Source organism: Sciurus vulgaris (genome assembly GCF_902686455.1).
Source record: "Sciurus vulgaris genome assembly, chromosome: 4".
Classification (NCBI taxonomy): domain Eukaryota; kingdom Metazoa; phylum Chordata; class Mammalia; order Rodentia; family Sciuridae; genus Sciurus; species Sciurus vulgaris.
In genome coordinates this window covers 148,444,284-148,467,984 of record NC_136464.1, presented here as the reverse complement: position 1 = coordinate 148,467,984, position 23,701 = coordinate 148,444,284, and the positions used below count along the sequence as shown (strand labels likewise).

General features: G+C 38.7%; 1 long non-coding RNA gene across 5 annotated transcripts in view; it reads right to left on the bottom strand.

The window, feature by feature from the left end:
- Nucleotides 1-6,192: 6,192 nt before the first annotated feature.
- LOC306659979 overlaps nt 6,193-23,701 on the bottom strand; it is a 34,908-nt gene continuing 17,399 nt past the window's right edge. For all 5 annotated transcript variants that reach the window (XR_013763512.1, XR_013763513.1, XR_013763514.1 and 2 more), the window contains one exon: nt 6,193-6,424. This is a non-coding gene — a long non-coding RNA (uncharacterized lncRNA). The remainder of the gene's footprint in view (nt 6,425-23,701) is intronic.

The following is a 23,701-nucleotide window of genomic DNA, read 5'->3' as shown; positions in this document are numbered from 1 at the left end:
TAAGACTGCACAGCTGGTAAAGAGATAGAGTGGAGACCTGGAATCCTACAGTCAAGTTCTAGAGAATGTGCTATAGCCATTCCTCTGTACATCCCCAGCAGGCTCCCTTATCTGTATGAGTCATCTGGTCACCAAAGGTGTAGCGTTCCTCATAAATTAATTCCTTTTCTATGTTGTATTGTGTCACCCACTAGTCCATTCTACTGCTTGATATTTAAAAGACTGATCTCGTCAACTGAATCTTCATTAGCCATGCCATAAGTTTAAAATCTGGTCTTCTGACAAGAATAGAGGAGGGGGACCAGGGGGGAGTGAGGAGGGAAGAGAAGGGGAAGTAGGTGCTGGGAACTGAAGTGGAGTAAACTATGTGACATGCATTTATGAATATGTCAAAATAAACTCCACTATATGTGCAACCGTAATGCACCAATAAAATATTTTTAAAAATCTGGTCTTCTAAGCATAATTTTGAGATAGATCCCCTTAAGAGAATAATAATTACAAAATGACTATATTTCTTCTTCAGCCCAGCTCCTTAAGCAAACGACCCAATGCACTCCTTGGCCATTGGTATTGTTTTGCAGAAGCCTATCAAGGCTAAAAGGGACATTTTGTTTTCATATTAAGTCTTATTTTTAAGAACTTTATTTCAAGTCAGTGTTCTCTTTGTCTTTTCTCCCCAGTTTATATAATAATAATAATAGCATTAACTCAAACTGACAATATCACAGGTACTTTTCCAATTGCTTTACAGGGATTAAATTCTTTGTATGCAATAGGTACTATTTTTATAATAATAATATACATTTTATATATAGAAAAATGCAGTCATGGAAGGGTTAAAAACCTACCCAAAGTCACACAGCTTGTAAAGGGACCACTGTCTTCTGTATTAATTCTTGGGATTCCACCATCACTCTGTTCATTATTTTCCAGAGATAATAGTACTCCACAAGTGTTCCACATGCTCCTATTTCCCAAGTGCCTTGCAAGTGGGCAGCGTCATCTGACTAGCTTTAACCAACCAAATATAAGTAAAAGTGATGTATGAAAATAAGTACCATTAAAATAAAAATGTTATTAAAATAAGCAGCTGAGCATTTATGTGTTGCAATGGTTATATCCCACAATGGAGGGGACCTGGACCCCAGAGCCTCTGTTTGGAGATTTGCTCTAGAAGGTTTTTTGACCTGCACTGGATTGTATGTAGCAAGAAATGAACCTTTATTATTAAACCACAGCATGTGGACATTTACTTTATTAATATAATAAAACACGGTAACATAATATTACTCTAATATGTTATCTTTCTATTTCTCTGTTAGCTATAACTTTATGTCTTAAACTTTTAGCTATCATAATCTAATTTTATTAGAAGGAAGTGACTTAAAGGACTTCTAATTTAACTAGTAATTAATAGGACCTTTGATTTATGGAAATGGAAGAAATTTGTTTAAATGTTGGTCTTAAGTATGAATAGTAATTCTATGGATAACTAATCTCTAATGGTTGTTAGTATTATTTTATTAACCAACTCATAAAAACCTCCAATAAATTAACATTTTGTGTTCAAATTTCTAATATATTTATTTCATGATGATGGTCCAAACAGAAAGAACAGTCAAGGAAGGAGGAAAAAATGGGAAAAGTTTGGCTTAAATGAATTATAGAGTGCTAAAAGTCCCAGAAAGCCAAATGGAGAGGTCCTTGCAGGCAGGAAAGGCAAACTGAACCTTTTTCTATAAGCAGTGAGGGTCACTGAAGATTGTTGAGCAGGAGGGTGTAAGAGTTGTGTTAAAAAAACAACAACAACAAAAAAAAACCCCTGATCTACAGCTAAGCATTAAATGAACCAGATGGAGACTGAAGTCAAGTGAAGAAATTATTATTAATCTGAACTCAAGGATGAGTGAGGATGGAGAAGAGAGGGCTTGCAGAGATATCGAAGAATAAAAATTCAGCAGGATTTTGGTGCACAACACAATGAAAGGAAGAAGCAAAGACCACTTTGCATTTTAGAAGCAAGAAGACTGGCCTGGGGTTGAGCACTTGCCTCACACATGTGAGGTTCAATTCTCAGCATGTGTGTACAAATAAAATAAATAATATAAAGGTCCATTGACAGCTGAAAAAAAAAGAACCTGGAAGGTTATCAGGATGTTGGTTCCATGAATACACAAAGGAACACAAGAAAAGAAGCAAGATGGTCAGGAGGAGAGGGCTGTGTTCAGCTCTATCTTCCTATCAAGTCATTGGCCGTATACTTTTACACTGTGTCTTAATAGAAAGCAAGAAAGTTCCTTTCAGAGATTATGAGATGAGTCCTCAGAAATGTCATATGTTACTTTTTTCTCTGGAATTCTCTTTCTTTTTGCTCTAATAAGTTCTTTTACCAGAAAAAGCCTAACTCCTGTGGCAACTACCACCTAGAGTCTCCCCCCACATCCCTTCCTGCATGATTCTTGCTGATGGTACCCCTCCTACTGGCACTTAACCATATACACATCTATTAGGTTCCAAGTCTCTAGAAAAGAAAAATGTATGCTTCCTTATGTGCTTGAATCTCATCCTAATTGTGTGATGAATATGTCCATAGAGCAAAACTTGCCATGATGAGGCAGGATTTGCTACTATTCATATGTTTGTACTATGCATTCTTATGCCTGTTAAAATATATGCTCAATATTGACAAATATTAATACAGCTCTACCATATATAATTTGCTCCAATTATTGAAATGTGAAATAATGGAACAACTTAATGCAATAGGTGGACTTTCCCTTGTTGACCAAGAGGCCACCATTAACACCCAGCATATGTTTCAACAACCGAGGGCCAAGAATGTCCATAGAAGAAGAGGTTTTAGAGTTGGCAAAACAAATACAGAGATAACTTTCCTCAAAGCCTCAGTCATATCAAGAAGATAGTTTTCTTTACTTCCAACTCCAGATCCTTGGGCTTCTCTTCCTTTTGAACTTTCTAAAATGCTTGTGCTACACAAGAGATCATTTGAAGCATATCTCATGCAATCTGACACTTTGGGTAGATAAACTTATCTTCTCTCTCCTCAGCTATAAAATTGAAATGCAAAAGTGAAATGAGCAATCTGAATAACTATTAAAAGCAAAGTTGCTTTGGGATCTGATGCCAGTGTTCCTCTGAGACAAGGCTCAGATTCACTACTTCTTTCCCAAACCATCTAAAATCAGGCTCAGAGCCCATTTCTAAATTCACTCAGAAGAGCCAAAGGGTTAAGAGATGATCCAGAAAGCATAACGTGGCATTTCAAATGACTGCACTTCCAATTGAAATGCAATGTTTATTACTTAGATTCCCCCCTTTCCCTTCCCACCCTCCTTTCCCCAACCCAAAGGCATTCTTTTATTTTTATTAAAAAGAAATAAATTATTATCTTAATTTAATCATACAACTAGCAGGAAAATGAATTCGATGGATAAAATTGTCACAAGGGGTAAATGATAGAATTCCCTCTTAGCCAAGCTTTCTGTCTAAAATTAGACGGCCTTTCAGGATTTACTGCCGTTATTAAGAAAGGTCCTCTTGACAATGAAGCGGTGCCTCTCCGATGGAAAGTGCTCTGGAGGGCGGGCTAAAGTGCTTTGTGATGGACGACTTTGACTGACTCCAGAGACCTCGCCCTTTCCATGCTATAGTCTGTGCTTTGTTCACCAGATGAAGAGACTGGAGTGGGATACACAGTTCAAGACCAGCACTTGGAGAAGGACGGACGTAAGGATGCAGAGTACCTTGTTTCTGCCATGCGAACATGATGAATTACAGTGTATTAGGAAAGTGTTGACACATGTGGGAATAAGCTCTTGACAGGCTTCCAGTAATTAAGGCACATTGTATGTAAAGTCACTACAAAACATTGCAGTCTGGGTCTTTGTTCAGGGTTTTCTGCCAAGTGATGTTATTCATAAGCTTGATGGAAAATACTTGTATCTACAAACTCTTTGTGGTTCAGTGGAGGATGGGGGCAAGAAGGAAGAGTGACTGGACTTTATGAAAGTTTTCCATGTTCCTGCAGTTAGATAGGTACAGTAAATGTTTTCCTACTGCTCCAGAGGGCCGTAGATGTTTCAAGATAAATCACCTGAAATGCACAGGACAGGAGAGGACTTAGGGAATGTTGGGGGAAAGGCAGAAGAGTTTCTGCTTCCATGCTTTCTCTGATCATTTATCCTTATTATCCCCATCTTCAATGTTTGATGGAAAAACCGAGGACTATATAATACAGCAGTGTTTCATGTCCCGCTTCTTAAGTCCACCTGGCTCCTTCATCATTGGCCATTGCCAAAAAATTAGGCTTCCTATTTGTGATAATCACTAAGTTGACCTAGTGCTGACAAGTTCCATGCCCATAGCTGGGCTTCAGACCAGAGCCAGAAGTCTCCATCCAGACCCTTCCCACCTGGCTTCCGACCATCTGCACAATCTCATTCTCCAGCCCAGCACAGGCCTCAGGACCTAGCTCCCAGTCAGGAGTCCCAAGGAAAGACAAGGCTGAGTTACTTCTGCTGTCCAACAAGATTTAAGACATGTATGATTTGTAAGGGCCGTATCATATGTCAGTCTGGCACTTCTAAACCTTATTTTCCTAATAAATTGTTTTATTGAGTGATAAGAAATAGAATTGACATCCAGGCCAGGTGTAATGGAAATTCTTGGGATTGTACATCACTAGAAACCAAACTAAACTTCTTGTTCCCTGAGGTTTGAACAGAAGAGCTCATGTAAACAACAGCTTCATACTGAGTGATTCTCACTGGAGAGCTATTATCCCAAATTGCACCTCAGCAAAGGACGGATATTCAGACTGGACACCTGGCTGACATAACAGTGACTTGCAGGCTCTGTCCTACACTCAAAGGACCAAAAAACAGGCTGAAGGTGGGATGGGCTTTCACTTGCCTCAGCTTATCCTGCCAAAGGGACCCCCAGCTTCCACTTCCTTAGCTGCTAAAATGAGCCAAAATGTCAGAACTTTCTCACACATACTTAGTGAGCCTCTGACAATGCTTCTGAACCTAGCTGCATGATAAAATCACCTGGGGAGCTTTAAAAGTACACATCAGTGCTCAGGAGATCATTATTAAAGTCTCCCAGATGATTCTAATGTGCAGCCAGGGTGGAGGGCCACAGGCCTTGGGGGAAGCCTCAAGTCCTATTAACAACAGTGACAACAGGTACTCCACAGAGACTTCTACAATGCAAGTCAAACATTTGTCACAGAATTGGCACACTGGGCTGCAGTGAACTGTCACTCATTCTATTCACAACTATTTTCTTTCCTTCAAGAAAAGGAGATGCATCGAGTTTGTATAAAATCATGAAAATAAAGCAATAAGTATTCCATGTTTAATATAGAAAAGTTGGAAAGTAAATTATGAAGAAAAATGCAAAACCCCAAATCCCAGCAAATACAAATGCCTTTACTATTTTAAGATATTTGTTTCCAATGTTTTTATATCTACACATGATAGCATGCACATGCATTTGTTTAAAAAATTGGGATCATACAAGATTATCTAGAAATAACTTATTTATGTCATAGGAATTTTTTGTTCCTTGAAAATTTAAGAGAATTTACCATATAATTCTATTGTTCTAAAGTGCTTTTTAGATATAATTCTTTGACATTAAAATTTTTCATTAGTGTATTTGTCCCTTTACTGTTTCTTTCTTTTAGAGTCAATCTTGATAATTCATAATTGTCCAAACTTTGAGACCCATTTATTTAGAAATTTCCATTTTATTGGCATGGAGTATAATGTACTATTTCCTCATACGCCTTGCTGGTCTCGTGTGAGTTCTTCTCAACTGCAGTGGGACAGGTGGTACTGAGAGGAAAGGTGGACCCCATAATCTCCTGGGAGGTATTTCAAGAGATCATGCCCCAGCATTTTTCTAAGGTTCCCACCCATCCCTTGCTCCTGCCACTGTTAGCCAGCACAGAAGTGAAATGGACCCAATGACAGAAAGCCACACGTTCACATTACACAAATGCCCTGAAGTCATAAAGAAAGATACTGAGAACCATCAAGTGGGCACTCTCACTCCAGACCCCCTTTGAATGGAGACCCTTCTATTGCTGGAACAGTATGACTGTCATCTGCTTTGATCCATCAGAAGCGTGATTTGAAGGAACACGCTATGCACATGGTCATGCAGGGCTAACACTACTTATATTCAGAGTTTATTCCAAACTCATAAATTCTACACATGTTCCTGCTATAAACAATCGGGCTCCACAATTAGATCCAATTACTTTTCACATCCAAGAATTCAATCACCTCTGTCATAAGATGTTCATTACATCTGAATTTTTATTTTTGCTTTCTTGGCAATTTACAATCCTTCTTAACATTGGCCCTGAGGAAAACATGGAGTGCTTCCAGACCTGTAAAAAAAAAAAAAAAAAAGCCAGGCATCTTTGTAGACAGCTCGATGAATACGTATGCTCAATACTCAATGGCAGTCCAGAAAGGGTTGGGGAGGGGGAGGGCAGCGGGCAGCAATGGAAATTACAGGGATTTGGAAAAATATGGGATATATTATCATTCTGTTTCATACACTATTCCTGTCTTAATCTTTATCATTCAGAATCACCCCCTCCCAAAAGGAAAAAATGTTCCACAAAAGATCAACAAAAAGGAAATAAGGCAGGGTACAAATTTTCACAGACTGAGGAATTGGAAAGCTAAGTACATTTTAGGAAAAGGAAGACATCACTTTAGAATAATTAGAGAAATCTGAAATAACTGGCACAGGTGTAACAAAATTAAAACAAGTGAACGAATGGTGATTGGCATTCTATCAGATTAATCTATGGTCTTAAAATCTCTAGCCACAGTTATAACAATGATTCAGATTTTTTTCTCCCCATGTTTTTTTGGCACATTATAGCAGTACATAATAATGGGATTTCTTGTTACATATTCATACATGCAGACAATGTAACAATATAATTTGGCCAATATCTCTCCCTACAACTCTCCTGTCCTTCCCCTTCTCCCACACAATTCAGAATTTTTAAGCCAGTTTTTATTAACTGACAAATCACTAGAGGATTCATTTAAACTGAATTAAAGATAATGATAAATTCATATAAAATTCCAGTTCCTAAAGACAAGCAGAACGAGTTTCTGTCCACATTTTTCTGTACTAGAAAGACTGTCAACTTCTAACTTAAATGTTATCAGCCATACTTAATAAATTATGCAAATAGATCAAATAAAGTAGTTGCCAGAGAAATACAATCTTACACAAATGAAGGACCACCATGAAAATGTCATTTTCCTGGAGGACTCAACATAGTACATAAATTGAAACCTGAAAAAAATCATACAATGAAATAGAAACTTTGTTAAAATGAGACTCACTGGGAAATGCTTAATAAAGATGATTAACTCCTACTTGGAAGAACTGAAGGACGAGAGCTTTGGCACATTTATGAGAGTAATGATGAGCGGCCTCACATAAATGGAGCACGCACACAGCACTGTGTATAATGTGTTTTCCCTACTTGGACATTCAACTCGGCCCATAAATGAGTTAAGAAGGTAACTACATGCATTATAGATGCAATATTTAAAAATTAGGACTAGGTCTTCCACCACTAGAAATTCACCAGCCATAGACAACTGTCATACTCACATTTTTGTTGGTACTTTATAACTGTACATATAGAAGGGATTTGCATATGCACACAATATAACAATATAATTTGGCCACTATCACTCCCCAGTGTTTCCCCCTCCCTCCTTGTCTCCCATCTCTTGGTCCCTTTCCTCTACTGATCTCCCTTCGATTTTTAGGAGATCCACCCCCATCTTTATTTTCCTTTGATTTTTAGGAGATCCACCCCCATCTTTATTTTCCTTTTTCCTCTCTAGCTTCCACATGTGAGAGACTTTCTGAGTTTAACTTATTTTGCTTAACATGATGATCTTTGTTCCATTCGTTTTCCCACAAATGCCATAATTTCATTTTTCTTATGGATGAATAAAACTCCATTGTGTATATATACCACATTTTCTTTATCCATTCATCCATTCATGCCTCTATGCTTTAAAAGCAAGCAGAAAAACTCTGGGTGGGAGTTCTGGCGGGAGAGCAGTAGGAAGACTTAGGCTCACCATTTAGTTCTGCGGAACTCTAAAGAGTCAGAGGACCAAGGAAAAGCCTGCTCTGAATTAACAATCCTTCCAGAGTGTCCAGCTAAGACCCTCAGTCTTCTAAGATCCCAGTGTTATTCAGACAATGGTTCTTTTTCCAGTCTCGAGATAATATCCTTTTAATCCCTAGGTTGTATACCTAGCAACTAAAAGGAAGTCTTATAAATAAGAGCTTAAGAAGATATCACAGTGATTAGCACACTGACTTTGGCATTAAACAAACATAGTAGCCACCATGAAACAACAAGCAGGTTACTCAAGCTCTGTGCATGTCCATTTCCTCATAGGAACAGTGAGAGCAGCAACCAGCCCACCCCATGGGCCTTCTGGGAAGTTTAAGTGAAAGTGGAAGTACTTACACAAAAGGCAAGAACTGGAAAATGCTGGTTTTTATTACAGAAAAGCTGTAGCTATTACCTACATCATCTGAACATACAGTCTCTCACAAACTGCACACACATTTCTATAAAGCAGTATGGCAACATGTCTCAGAAATCTTAAAAGTGTTAGTACTTTTGCAAAAGAAATCTTACCTCTAGGAATGCAGCTAGGGAAGCATATTCATAGATAGGAATGCACATTGCATTAATGATTTTTATTTTAAACTTTTCCTTTTAGATTATTGCTGATGCACATGCAGTTATATTAAATAAATACAGAGCAGTCTTAACAGCCCTTTCCCATGTTTCCCCTGATGGAAATATCTTACAAAACTATGATCCAGTATCACAACCAACATATTAACACTGATATGGTCAAGATGCTAAGTCTTTCGATCACCACAAGAATCCCTATTAGTGACTTTTATAGCCACAACTACTTCCTGCCTCTTCCCTACCCCCAACCCCCCACCCCAATCCTTGACAATCACTGACTCTGTCTATAATGTTGTTACTTCAAGAATGTTTTATAAATGGAATTACATAGTATACAACCATTGAGTTAGCTTTTTTACTCAACCTGATATCTGGAGATCCACCCAGGTTGTTGGGTGAACCCAGAGCTTCTTGTTTTTTATTACTGAGTGGCTCTCTATGGCACACATGTACCATGCCTAGTTTAACCTTTGCCCCCTGAAGGACATCTAGATTGTTTCCAGTTTAGGGTTATTATGAATAAAGCTGCTATGAACATAAGTTTTTATGTCTATGGGAAGAATGCCCAAGAGTTCAATTGCTGGGTTGGATGGTAGTTCATATTTCATTTTTTAAGAAGCTGCCAAACTGTTTTCCAGAGCAGCTGTACCATTTTACATTCCTGTTAGCAAAGTATGAGCAACCCATTACATTATTTCAAACACTAAAAATGGTAAATAATCCCTATTTCTAGGGGCAAAAACAAATTATGCTACAGTCTTAGGATAGACTGTTAATTCAGCTATTTAAGTTAGTTTTTAATATATCTTCATTGGAAAAAATGCATACCCTTTAATGCTAAGTTTAAAAATTCAAGTCGAGCTGGGGAGATAGCTCAGTTGGTAGAGTGCTTGCCTTGCAAGCACAAGGCCCTGGGTTCGATCCCCAGCACCCAAAAAAAAAAAAAAAAAAAAAAAAAAAAATTAAAAACTCAAGTATAAGTATGCACAAGTAAATATAACCATATAAACATATATTGTACATATCTATATACACAGAGAAAATATATAATAGGAACTAATTCTGAAAAACAAAATGCCATAGGGACTAACTCTGAAAAACAAAAATTCAAAGGTTTTTCTTTAACACTTTCTGAATTTTCTACATTGACTATGTGCTACTTTTATAATTTAAAAATATCTCTTTTTAACCAATTAAACTATGATTGTATCGTCCAATCAATATCCTTTTAAAAAGCAGATCCATAATATTCTACAGTATGTTATTATTTATTGAATGTATACCCAAATTATAAACATTAATGATTTTTCCTGCTTTTTTGCCACTTCAAACAAGCTCCTAATAAGCGTCTTTGAACATATACTCTTACATGCTGATGAGTTCATTTCTAGATCAATTCTTAAAGATAGTACTGATGGATCAGAGAACATGATTAGTTTTTATTTTAACCTGCCAGATGACTTTCCCAAAAGGGAACATTTCACATGCCCAAGAGCAATTTATGAGAGCTATTTCCCCCACATTCTTTCTACTTCTGGATGTGATAAATTCTTCGCATTTTTTGTCAATAAAATGCATAAAAGTGACAACTTGTTGTAGCTTTAACTTGCATTTTCCTCTCAACATCTTTTCATGTGGGTACTGCCCATCTGATTTCCTCTTTTATTACCTGATGATACCGTTAGACCCCATTTAAAACTAGGTTAATTAAATTTTCCTTATCAGTGAGCAGGGTTTTCTTTTAAAAATATCAGAGCATAATCAGAAACCTGTTGCTTTCACACACACAGAGGACCACTTTCAGGGAAAATTCAGGCTGGGATATTCAGGAAGGAGATCCTTGGGGGAAGTCAGGTGCTGGAGAGGCTACATCTCGGACACTAGAGCTATTGTAGTTACCCAAGGTTAGGCCTTCAACTCAAATTCATAGGCAGAAACATTTCCGCACGCTGGCAGGGATCCTTCCCTCAGAAAAACTCCTCAAAGGGGCTTATGCTGATGGTAAAGGTACCACCTGTCACTTACCTAACACTCAGCCCCACAGACCAACGTTGACCTATGGATTAGAGGCACCCCAACAGATGCTATCAGACAGAATTCTCACTTGAGGCCAATGAAGAGGGATGAGGTCCTTAGTCAGTACCCTGTGGAAAGGACTGGGGCATCATGGACCCTTGTGAGCCAGAAGCCCGATTCCCTGATTTTGGCTGTGTGTATGGTGTGGGCGTACAAAGTAACAGGAGCAAAGGGTATAATTGATGGTTATGGTTTGGATCTTAAATGTCCTCCAACGGTTCATATGCCTAAGGGCTAGTCTCTAGTCTGGGGCATTTTTGGGGGCTTGATGGAAACTTTAGGAGGTGGGATCTAATGGAAGGAAGTTAAGTCACTAGGGGTATGCCCTTGAAAGGGATATTGAGACCCTGGGCTCTTTCTCTCTTTGTTTCCTCACTGCCATGAAGTAAATAGTCTTCCTTCTGCCACGATGTATTACACAACCATAGGCCCAAAGCAACCAGGTCAGATGACCATGGACTGACATCACTGAAAGTGTGATCCAGAAAAAATCTTTCCTCCTTTAAGATGAAAAAATTTAAAAATCAGAGCATTAACCCCTTAACTGTTTGCTATATGTATTATTAATACTGTCTCCTAAGGAACTTGTTTTCAACTTTGTTAACTGCATCCTTTTCAAGACAAAGTCATTTTTCCTTTTCTTTTTTCTTTTTTTCCTTCTTTACAGTCAAATTCGTAGGTCTTTTTGGCTTCTGGATTTCTTATTTAAAAGTTCACTGAAGGTTATACAGAGAGCAGCATAGTATTAGTATCTTTAGTACTAGTACTAAAAAAAAGTACTAGTATCTTTAGTACTTATATTTAATCCATTAAATTTATTTTTGTTTTTCTATAATAGTCTTCATATACGATACACAGCAAACATCTACATAGATGGGAAGGAATCATTTTCTTACCAATTTAAAACACCATATTCCTATACAAATTTGGAATTATTCCTGGACTCTCTATTATGATTTAATTTTTGTGCTGATACCCACTATTTTGATTAAGTCATTTTTGAAGTTTTCATGTCTGATAAGGCAATTCTGAAAATTGTCTTTGAATTTCAAACACACTTATGGTTCTATACGAAGCTTAAAATCATTTCTTTCCATGATATATTAAGTGAAAATTGTCAAATTGCTAAATAGCATACATTATATGATCTTCTGATCATATAAAAACAGAAAACACTGAGAGACAGGAGGCCAGTGGTATGCATGTGGTTTGCCTAAGTTGTATGAGTGTAAAGAAAGCCCAGAAATGCACAAACCAAGCTGTCAACAGTGGTTACTGCAGAAGGATGTGATCAGGAGGAATGGGGTAGGTAGGCCTTCCCCCACAACTCCACCTATCATTTGGTTGCCTTGTGGTTTGACTTGTTGCAAAACCAATAGTTTGAAAGAAAGATCCAATTAAATATTTTAAATAAATAAAAGATAATTGTGTTATTAAATCTGGAAGATACATCAGAATTTATTTCTTCCAGCTCCTACCAGAACAGGAATCTCCTTGGCAACACCTCTACCAGATGGCCTTCTAGGATGTCTGAAAACTTCCAGGGACAGGGGGGTTCTCTTATTTTGGCATGGCTGCCTGCTCTATCATTGGAGAGCTCCAACTGTCCATCTCTCATATTCTCCCAGGTCCTGGATCAACCTCTAGAGCAATACAGTATAAAATGATTTCCATTCCCTAAGCATTTATTTGCTGCACTACAAGTTAGGTCAGTTCTTCAACTGTATCATCATCACCACAGTTATCATATGTTTTGGAACATGTCATATAGTAAGCACTGTGCTAAGCATTTTACATGCATTTACTCATTTAATTCTTGCAACAACCAGTGATGTGGCTATTGTTACTATTCTCATTTCCAGATAAGGAAAATAAATCAAAGAGATGAACTAACCTTCCTGAAATCATTTAGCTAAGAAGCAAAAGCATCTGGAATCAAATCCAAGTCTCTCTAGCTCCAAAGAATATATTCTCACGAGTATACTGCACACCACTCTCCCATTATATAACAACATTATGGGACTTTTTTCTTAATATAAACAATGCTGCAATGAACATCTTTGCCATTCCTCCTTCACCCATGTGCCAGAAATAAAAATCCAGCCCACCCTTTCAGTGTTGTACTTACAAGGTAGCCATTCAACTTACATACTTATTCTTTCTACAAATAGCTGAATAATGGATCCCCAAAGATATCCAGATCCTAACGCTGGAACTTGTGAATATTACCTTGTAAGGCAAAAGAGATTTTACAGAGGTAAGCAAAATGTGGACAGGCAGAGGGAGATGTGACTACGGAAGAAAAAGAGAAAATCAACCTGATTACAGAAGCTGGGAGAGAAAAGATGATGGGACATAAGGAAGGGACCACAGCTAAGCAGTGCAATCCAGCACATGAATTCTCTCCTACCGCCTGGAGAAGAACCATGTGCCAGCACCCTGATTTTGAAGCCTTAAAACTACTTTTGGATTTCTAGCCTTTTGGATTTCATGTTGTTTTCATTCATAAATAAACAAGTGTGGTAACTTGTTATAATAGACGTAAGAAATTAATATACTTTCTGTGATTGTTTTTTAAAAATCATAAGTGCATAGAATTTTATCCCTTTTCCTATTTTATCTATTCCTGTATTCAATGAGATGTATTATTTTCTTCTTTGTTAATATTTTGAATTACATTGGTGGCATTGATGAGTTTTTGTTTGTTTTGGTTTGGGGTTTTTGTTTATTGGGTTTTTTTTTTTTTTTTCTCTCTCTCTCTCTCTCTTTTTTTTTTTTTTTTTTTTATTGGGGATTGAACCCAGGGGTGCTTAATCCCTCTGCCTCATCCCCAGCCTTTTTTTTATAATTTTATTTAGAGACAGGGTCTTGCTGAGTTGCTTAGGGTCTCAATAAGTTGCTAAGGCTGGCTTTGAACTTGCAATCCTCTTGCCTCAGTCTCCTGAACTGCTGGGGATTACAGGCCTGTGCCACTGCACCCAGCCTGTTGAGTTTTTTGACACCAAGTCTTCTCTACATTTCCAGAAAAGTCACACTTAGGACATATTTTTTCAGTGTGTCATAGAATTCAATTTGCTAACATTTTGCTTGCAATTTTTTTACTGCCCAGCTACACCCTCCCACCTTATCGTCACATCTGCACATCTGCCCCTCTGCCCCCAGGGTCTTTTCCTGATATAATGCTGTCATTTCAGTCTCTCGCATCCTAAACTTGAAGTCATCATTTTTTAACTAAGAAGTGCACCTTCCTTTCATTTAATAAAAATTAACAAAATACACTTTGAGTACCAGGCACAAGAGATTGAAGAATAGAAGACATAATCTACTCCTTCAAAGAAGTTGCAGTTTGGTGGGAAGAAACACATAAAATGATAGGATAAAGTTATTTCTTTAATAGAATATAGAAAGAACAGCAAGAATAAAAGATCAAATAACTATGAAGGCACATATTTCTTGTCTGACCACACAGGTTTGGTCCTTCTGTGGGTCTACCTCACACTGCATTGCTGAAACAGTCCTGCTCTTTTGTTATGCCTTAAGAGTCTCTTGAAGATTGATTTTATCAGTCACATTTCCCCAGGCAGTCCCCCAAGGTCAGGAAGTCTTTTCTGACTTCCTGCCTGATCAGGAGCCAACTGCTCACAAGGGACTTCCTGCTGCCTAAAAGCCTCCTGTTTCTTTACCACTCACTCCCTACAACCAGGTGCCCTCCATGCCTCCCTCCCCTGAAGTACAGGTGTCTTCCCCTCCCCAGCCCACCAAATAATGGAGTTCTCTTCTCATGGTCACCCTCGAATAAAGGTGCCTTTTACCCATCATTTTCCTAAATGAAAACATCTTCGACTTCCCAACTAAAGCTGCCTCTCTTCACTGCACCCTCAACAAAGATTACCAACTGTTTTAGTCAGCTTTTTCACTGCTGTGACTAAAGGACTCGACCAAAACCACTGCAGAGGAGGAAACGTTTATTTGGGGGCTCATGATTTCAGAGGTCTCCATCCACAGACAGCCAGCTCCATTCCTCAGGACTCAAGATGGGGCTAAACATCATGGTGGAAGAGTGTGGCAGAAGAAAGGAGTGCACATGGTGATCAGAAAGCAGAGAAAGATTTCCACTTGCCAGATACAAATATATATCCCAAAGCCATGCCCCCAGTGCCCCACCTCCTCCATTCACACCACCAGACTTTAGTTACCACTCAGTTAATCCCATCAGGGGATTAATTCATTGATTGGTTAAGACTCTCACAACCCAATCACTTCCCTGAACCTTCTTGAATTGTCTCACACGTGAACTTTTCAGGGACACCTCACATCCAAACCATAACACTAACCTGTGGGAATGACAGCTGTATTAAGTTTATGCTATGCTCTATGGGACAGAATGCACTATGGCAAGGTTAATAAGGCAACTTGTTAATTGCTCAAGTTGTCATTCTGGTGACTGTTGTTGTTGACAATGGTTCACACCACGTCTCCCTGACCCCCATTCCACCCTCCTCAGAAATGTCTCTGAATTTCCACTTTCCCAATCCTACCTCCATCTTATTTTCTCTTAGAAAAATCAGCACGTTGATGTTCTCATAGTTTTACTCATATCACCCGTTACCTTTTCTTTTGTCCATAACTATAGATTTTCCCCTTCACTCTGTTATGTGCAATAAAAGTCCTGCCTCATCAGAACCAGTGTTTCCAGTCCGACTATAACTCATACAAGAAAAAGTGACCTTTCTAAAAGCAGATTTGCACCGAAAAAAGTTTAAATATGTTTAACCTCTAACCTACTCTGACAATTTCTAAAAATTTATCCTAAGGAAATTAGAAAGGTACAGTCAAAAGAATGTTCACAGAAGCATTATATATAATTTTTTAAAGTAGGAAAAAGCCTGTATCAATAAAGAAATGACAAATTTTAATGTGTCTGTATAATGGAATATATAGTCATTTGAAACTGATGAAACTATTAATTTTTGTTGACACACAAAAAAAAATTCTTGACCTGATCGAAAAGGAAGAATGTAGAGAAGCATGTATAATATGATTTAACTTATGTAAAAATTGTGTATGTGTAATCTATCTGTTTATCTGTGTGTACACAGGGAAATGACCTCAACCACATTCAGCAAATATTTCACTGAGGTGGCTATTTCTGTATGGTGAAATTTAGAGTGATTTTTACTTTCTCCTATGTATATACCTGTATTGTTTAAATTTTTGGTCTTAACCATGTTTACTTTTATAACCAGAATAAACACGAAGGCCATATTCACTTTGAGAACTATGTCAGTGTATCAGCTATCTATTACCATAACAGTGTGTGTAACAAACAGCCACAAAATGCAAAATGGCAGGAAATAAGAAGCATTTATCTAGCTCACAGGTCAGGTGGGCAGTTATTCTTCTGGTCTTGCCTGAGCTCAGCTCTTCTTGGCTACTCTTCATGAACTTGTGGCAAGCTGATAGGACAGCTAGAAGCTGGCCAGTCTAGGTTAGTATCAGCTGAGGTGCCTCATCCCTGTTCTGTGTATTCTCTCACTCTCCAGCAGGCTAGCCCAGATCATTCTCACAGTGGTCAGGTTCCAAAAGGACATCCAAAATAGATATCCCCGAGGCCCTTTAATGCCCAAGTTTAGAACTGATCCACTTTCATTGCATTCCGTTAGACAAAGAAAGTCAAGGCCAACCAGATCCAAGAACTGGTATTTAGATTAGAGGGGCAACAAAAATCACATTGCAAAGGTCAGAATATGGGGCAGTCATTAACTGGGGCTATTGATATGATTAATTAATCAGAATCAGATAAACCCACAGCAGAATATTTGGCAGAGAAACAAGGAAGAGAACAACATTGGCTGGTGTTTGGGAGGAATGTATGACCTCCTGAGATGATGTTAAATAATGCTACCATTGCTTCATCCTAACAGGGGACAGGGTGCAACAACAGCTGTCACTTGGTAAATGGTCATGCCATGCCATGCTTTTTTAATATTGGCATCTCATTATATTTTTTCCTTTGGTGACTTACAGGCAGTGTTGGTAAAAATACTTTGGCAAACAAATGCTTTATCTAATACCACCATGTCTAAAGCATGGGAAACTAGCCTAGTTGCCCACGGATAAAGCCCCTAAAATTTCTAGACAGATCCATGGTTGAAAACCTCTACTTTTTATGCAAAATATGTATGTTTTTTCAAGGTTCAGTTGGACATGACTTTCACATGATCGGTTCAGAAATAAACAGACAAGGATTTAGTAATTGTGTTAAAGCATGTCATCTGTTAACTTGTAAATGTTAACACTGACAGTTGACAGGTAGATAAGAACTGTTTATAAGAATTGAAGGCATTTCTGAGTGTGTATTTACTCAAGCTTTTAAAAATTAAACTTAGAATTTCTACAGTGTGTAATGTTAAACATACCATCTATTTTGAACTTAATATGGTATATAAACATGTTTATAAGAATTGTATTCATTTCTGAAAAGTTCTTTTCTATCCAAGTCAAAGAATTTTTATGTGTCTTGGAGCAAAAATTTATTTAATCAAAGGTTTAAAAGTTTAAAGAAGTATAAAAATGGCTGAACCATGTGAAGGAATTAGGAATTCTGAGAAATCATGGGCGAAATCCTAATGAAACATTGGAGAAGAGGTTCAATAAATCCCGAAACTAAACTAAAATTCTAGGATGATCAAGACAGAAAGAACACTTAGGAAAGAGAAGAACTCTTGGAGAGGAGTAAAGGAAAAAACCTTAGACAAGATCAAATTGGAAATACCTCATGTCAATAATTAAATTGGAAAAGTACTTCAAAGAAAATATATGGGCTAAAGTAGCAGCAGGCAAGGCAGATATTGTCAGCAAGAGTTATACACATGGAATAAATAGAATGATGTTTTGTTAATAACTATTTAGAGCTGATAGACAAGCGTGCATTATGTCAGGGAGGGCTGGCGTACAACAATGAGACATGACCACGTGCTGCTACTTATTAATCTGAAGGTTATAAATCACCTCGCATGTGTTAGTGAATTCTTACAGCAGCTCGGTTGATGTCGTGGGATCTTCAACAAAGCCAGGAAAATAGGACTGAGGCATGGACCCAGACACAGAGCACATTAATAGCAAACCTGGAAGAGAACCAAAACCTTAACCTATGAACCTCATTCCTACTTTTGGATCCACTTCACCAAACCAATCCCTTGAGATGTTAGATTGATTGCCCTTGAATTAAGTTGCCAATTTTTAACTGTTACTTTTATTCATGCAACCCTGCTGTGCTATAGAAACTCAAGATTGAAATAGTCCCTTGCTTTGCCTATTAGGAAAGCCACAGCAAAATTAAGTGCTGGAAACCAACACCTCCACATATGTCCTCACTTGATTTATTTGGGCGCAGTGGAAAACTCACATGCCTGTTTCTGTGCCTGGAAAGCCAACTTGATGACCAGCGCTGTGTGAGACAGGGGGCTCATAGCCATGCCTTCTGGTGGTGCCAGACCAGCTCATCCTGTCACAAGGAGACTCTCAAGTTGACTTTGACAAGAAAGAATGCTCTGGCAGGAAATTAAATTCGTGCCTGGAAATATTCCTTACAAGACTTCAAAATTGTTTTTCAATAAAGTTTGTAAGTCACTTAAGAGCTAACAGTGTAGCCGCAAATTGCACCAAGCAGCTAAGTCCAATCTTAGGCCCAGAGGAACTATGCCCATGTGCACAAGGCAGGGGCATGTCACTTCATAGCAAGAGACCTGAGAAAAGGTAAAGGTGCCCAGAGGCACTCGATTCAGAAGGGATGGGGCTCTCCCTTTGTACTTCATTGTATTCTTCATTGACTGAGAAAGGGGAAACTATCATCCCCAGAGTGGAAGGATTTTATCAGCAAATTTCAGCAAAGTTGAAGAAAATTGAGGCAAGGAAAAGAAGATGATCATGGTAATGGGACCTACAATGGAAGTTATTATCACTACAAGAGGAACAGTGACAATTGGGAATGGCATGTAAAATCACAGGAGGAAGACTGCAAAAGTTACAAGAGAGCAAAGACAGCCAAAATGTTCAACACAAAATTCATAAATATGTATGTTTGGGACAGAGAGTCAGAAGCGGCAACAGAGGCTAGGATGTCACAAGTCCCTGTCAACGGAGGCTAGGATGTCACAAGTCCCTGTCAACGGAGGCTAGGATGTCACAAGTCCCTGTCAACGGAGGCTAGGATGTTATTCGGATGTCTCACATCCGAGTGAGGGCGACTTGCAAATCCAGATTTCCTGCTTGGGTATTACCTGAATACAGCAGTGAAACCATTGTCCAGTCCTAGCCCTAAAGGGCAGGGACTGGAGCTGAGAATAGGACTGGAAGTTAGGAGCACTGCGTTACAATTGGCTGCAGCTGACTACAAATTGGCGATTGGAAGAAGTCTTAGAGGACTTTGGAGCAGAGAAAGTTCCCCCAGACCAAGGTATAGAGGACATTCCAATACCTGATGTTTGATCTGAAGAACACAGATAACCTGGGCTTCCAATTAGGCCATTTCTTCTTAATTGACTATGTACCAACATGGTTTGATCACAGATCCAGAAAAGTATTTTTCTATTCATTTAAAAGCCCTGTGATGGTTTGAATTCCTGGTGTTGCCTGGGAAGTGATTGGATGAGACAGTGGCTTTTGCAGCTAGACCACACCGACCCACCACCTCATGGACTCAAGTCACCTAAACTCTTCCCTTTCACTCTCCAGGGTTTCTTCCCAATCCCATTGCCTGGTTGTCCCAGGAATGGAATGGGGCTATATCAGTGTCTGGAGACCAAACTCATCTCAAGTGCAAGTTCAAACAGTAGCAATATCTGGTTAAGAGCACAAAGCCAAGAGCCATAGCTGACAAGGACCTGGCGGGGGGGTAACCTTCCCAGAGAAGAGAAAAGAGAAAAAGGAAAAGCATTTAACAGTGGGTTTTTCCCTGTTATCAATTCATTACTTTTCTTTTTCCTCATTGATTATCACAAACTTTTAACTCAAACTCACAATTGTGTTTCTTTATTCCTTTTAAGACTTGTGAATTTGCTATGTCTGATTTTCATACTGCTCCTCCTTAGTTTACTTTCTTGAGTTTTTCTATCCTTTACTGCATGTCTTTCCTTCCAGAGTACTTTATTATTATCCTCTGGTGAGAGGACTTGCCACAGAGGACATTGGCAACTCATTAAAAAATTTAGCAGCCAGTTTTAATCCTAAGAGGTTCAACCCTGAGATATTGCATTATTAATACTTTGTTGCATTATTCATACTTTGCTTTTCATTTGACCTGGCTCTTGGTCTTGATTCAAACAATGTGATTTTTTTTTTCAATTCATAGTTCATCATTCTTACAGTCAAACATATTTGTACATGTGCCACCCATCTATGCATGTGCATATGAAATTATTTAAACAATGTTCTTTTTTAACTTCATTTTTTTAAAAATAAGCCTAACATAGCTGAAAAGTGTAGTCCGCCCTCTGAAGGTGTGTTCCTATGTTATCTTACACATTTTGTACGACTTTCTCAGGTGCTTTGGAAACTCAGAAGAGTGGGTAAAAACCCTGATCAATTAATTTACCACAATCCACAGATAATAAACTAATCTTTCAATAAATCATACATTAAAAATGAAGATTTTTTTAAAGTCATACATGCTCATGGTAGGAAAACTGGATACAAGAGAAAAAAGAAATTGTAATTCCCCATCAACTCCAATGTGACTGATCTGTTGATGTCATCAGCCTATACAATTTAGGATTGCCACTGACAATATTGCAGGTGAACCAGATGACTTTCAAAAACAGTTGAAGGAAATGCTCAATTGATTTAATTATCCAGCAATTTCCTACAGAGTTAGAGCCTTCGGCTTGCTTCTGTTTCCTAATAGTAGTAGTACTGGTAATAATAGTTCATAATAATGATCATCAGCTCAGTTAACGTTTGAGTTTTTATCATATTAAGCCCTTAGTTAAACACTGTAAAGATACTATTATATTTAATGTTCATAAATGTTTCATGGGAGAGACATGATTATGCTCCCCCACTTTGCAAGTGAGAAACTGAAGTTCTGGCCCCAGCTTCCCACAGCTGTAAGTGGTGGGTCCATGCCTGGTGATCTGAGTCCAAAGGCAGGTTTTACTACCACACCAGTAGATTGTTGAACTTGAGCAGCTATAAAAGTCACCTGGAGAACTTGTTCACATGCCAGATTCTCTGGCTCTAGTTGTTGACACTGGGATTCTGCAGGTCTTAGCTGGGGACTAGGGATCTATACTTCTAAGCCAGTCCTGCAGACTCTGAGCAAAATGGTTCACCAACTTCCTGCCCTATTATGCTGCTTGCATGAGGTAGAAACCATGAAGCACCTCCAAATAGTCCTCTAGTCTCAGAGGTCTTCAACCCCAGTGTTTCTTATCCTTTTGGGGGATCCCAGATCTCTCTAAGAATCTGATAGATGTTATAGACCTTCTCACAATCAAAATGCACCCCCTTTTTTTTTTTTTTTTTGCATTTTTCTCAGGGATGTAAAGCCCTTAAACCCCAGATTAGGATTCCTGTACTAGTCTTTTTCCACCTCTTTTTTTTTTTCTCAATCTCATTATTTCCACTTGTGAAATAAGGACATTAATGCCACTGCCTACCTGTTTTGTAAGGCTAATATCAAGAATTTTTTTTAAATGTGGAGTTGTGCAATATAGAAACAGAAACACCGCAAGTAATAAACCTCATGTTTGTAAAAACAATACAGAAATAGGGAAGAACAGATTTGAGTAAGAAGGAGCCCACTTGAATCTTGAGTGACTCCCAAGCTCCATGTGGTAAAGGCTTGAACTCCAGTGTGGTGATGCTGGGAGGTGATAGAGCCTTTAAGAGATGAAGCCTAGTGGGAGGTGTTCAGGTCATCGGGAATTTGCTCTTGAAAGGGGTAGTGGGACCCCTATTCCTCCCTCCCTCCCTTGCATTCTCTTTCGTTTCTGGGCCATTAGGTGAGTAGTTTTGCTCCATCAGGTGTCCCCTACCACAGGCCCAAAGCAATAGGGCCAACCAGTCACAGACTGAAACCTCTGAACTATGAGCCAAAATAAAACTTTTTTATTTATAAGTTGATTATCTCAGGAAGTTGCTATAACAACAAAAAGCCAGCTAACACAGAGCCCCTGATAAGGAATTCAGACAGCACTGCTTAAGGGAACTAACCAACAAATAACCATAAACATACTGAAATGGCCATTTGCCCTTTGTTGAATAACTGCCATGAGCCAGGCACTCTAATTTGTGCCTTAAAACCATTTTCCCCCTAGTGTTTACAACAGCTCATCAATGGTATCATCTTTGTTTTACTAACAAGGAAACCTAGGTTGAGAGCGAAACTAAATAAATTGCGTAGTACTACACGGCTCGTACAGTGACTAGAACTCAGGTCAGTCTGTGTGCAAAGCCCATCCAATTTCCTTGATGTAAGGATGTGTCCATGGCTCCTCTTAAGACCTGATTCCATACACAGCCTAGGCAGAGGTTTCTGTGGCCAGTCCCTGGGACAGGGAGCCTTAACCTCCCCGTCCCTCTCCCAGCCACCAATTTACCTCCTAGAACGAAAATCTGCAACACCCCAGCAGGCTTTAGTCCCTACTATCGATCAGCTGCTCTGTCCTCCCTGTGGAAGCCACTGTAAAGAAATAGGTCCTGAGGCACAGGGTCACCAAAAACTCCTCACAGCATTCTGAAGGTTAATGTCTCTAGGCTTGCTTCATGGCCAGTCCTACTGTGAAGGCTCCTGGGAGCAGCGGCATGAGTCAGAGGCTAGTTGCCGTTCCAACTAGTAGGAAACAGCTTTTCCTTTAAATAAATTTCACTTGCAGAAAAGGATTTAAAGCACATTACAGATAGGGCCATGAAACATTTGGCTACATGTAAATCCTTCCACAGCAAAAGGAAACCTCCTCGTGTACCAGAAAAGCTCAAACGAAGTCCAGGAAAGTCTTAGCCATAAGTGCCGAAGAGATATCTGGTGGAAAAGAGTGATTCATTGCTGTTGGGTTTCAAACCCACAGCCATTCTTTTGAAGGACTCTTTCTCACAATAGAAATTAATAGTGAGAACAAAGAGGGAAAAAAAAAGAAGTGTTAAGTGGGTTACTAAGCCCAGCAGGTAGTCTGCTGTGCTTCCCCAGAAGCCACCCTTAGCATCCTCCGCCACAGCCTCAGCACATCCTAATGTCTTTTCCTTACAGCTGCTTTCACATCCTTGTTTTATGGAATAAAGCCGTAACCCACGCTTGCCTCAGCACTAACAGATGTTGCAAGGACCCGCTTCGGCTTGAATCCTGTCTCTCTCTTGGCCTCACGACTCCTCGCCCATGAATGCCACAGGACTTTGCAAAGAAATTGATACATCTAAAGTTGCTCCCGCTTTTTTTTTTTTTTTTTTTTTTTTTTTTTTTTTTTTTAACTATTCAGTGAATCTTTTTCAATTGAATTTTTTTAAAAAAGGAGAGATAGGCCCAGTAGCAATCTCAGTCTATGCTTGGCTAGACAGTGGAGGAAGCCTGTAACATCAGGCAGTTGATTTTCATGTTTTCCAAAGATAAGTTTTTCTGAACCAATGCTATTTATTAAGTAATCTAGTAACATTCAATAAATTTTCATACTGCTCTACATTTGCAATTTCTCTTTGTAATGCCTTTCTTTCCCTACAATATAAGAAGATCATGCTTTAAAAAATCATAGAAGACATATGTATATATAACACTTCATGCTGGGTGTGACGGCACATACCTATCAATAATCCCAACAACCTGGGAAGTTGAGGAAG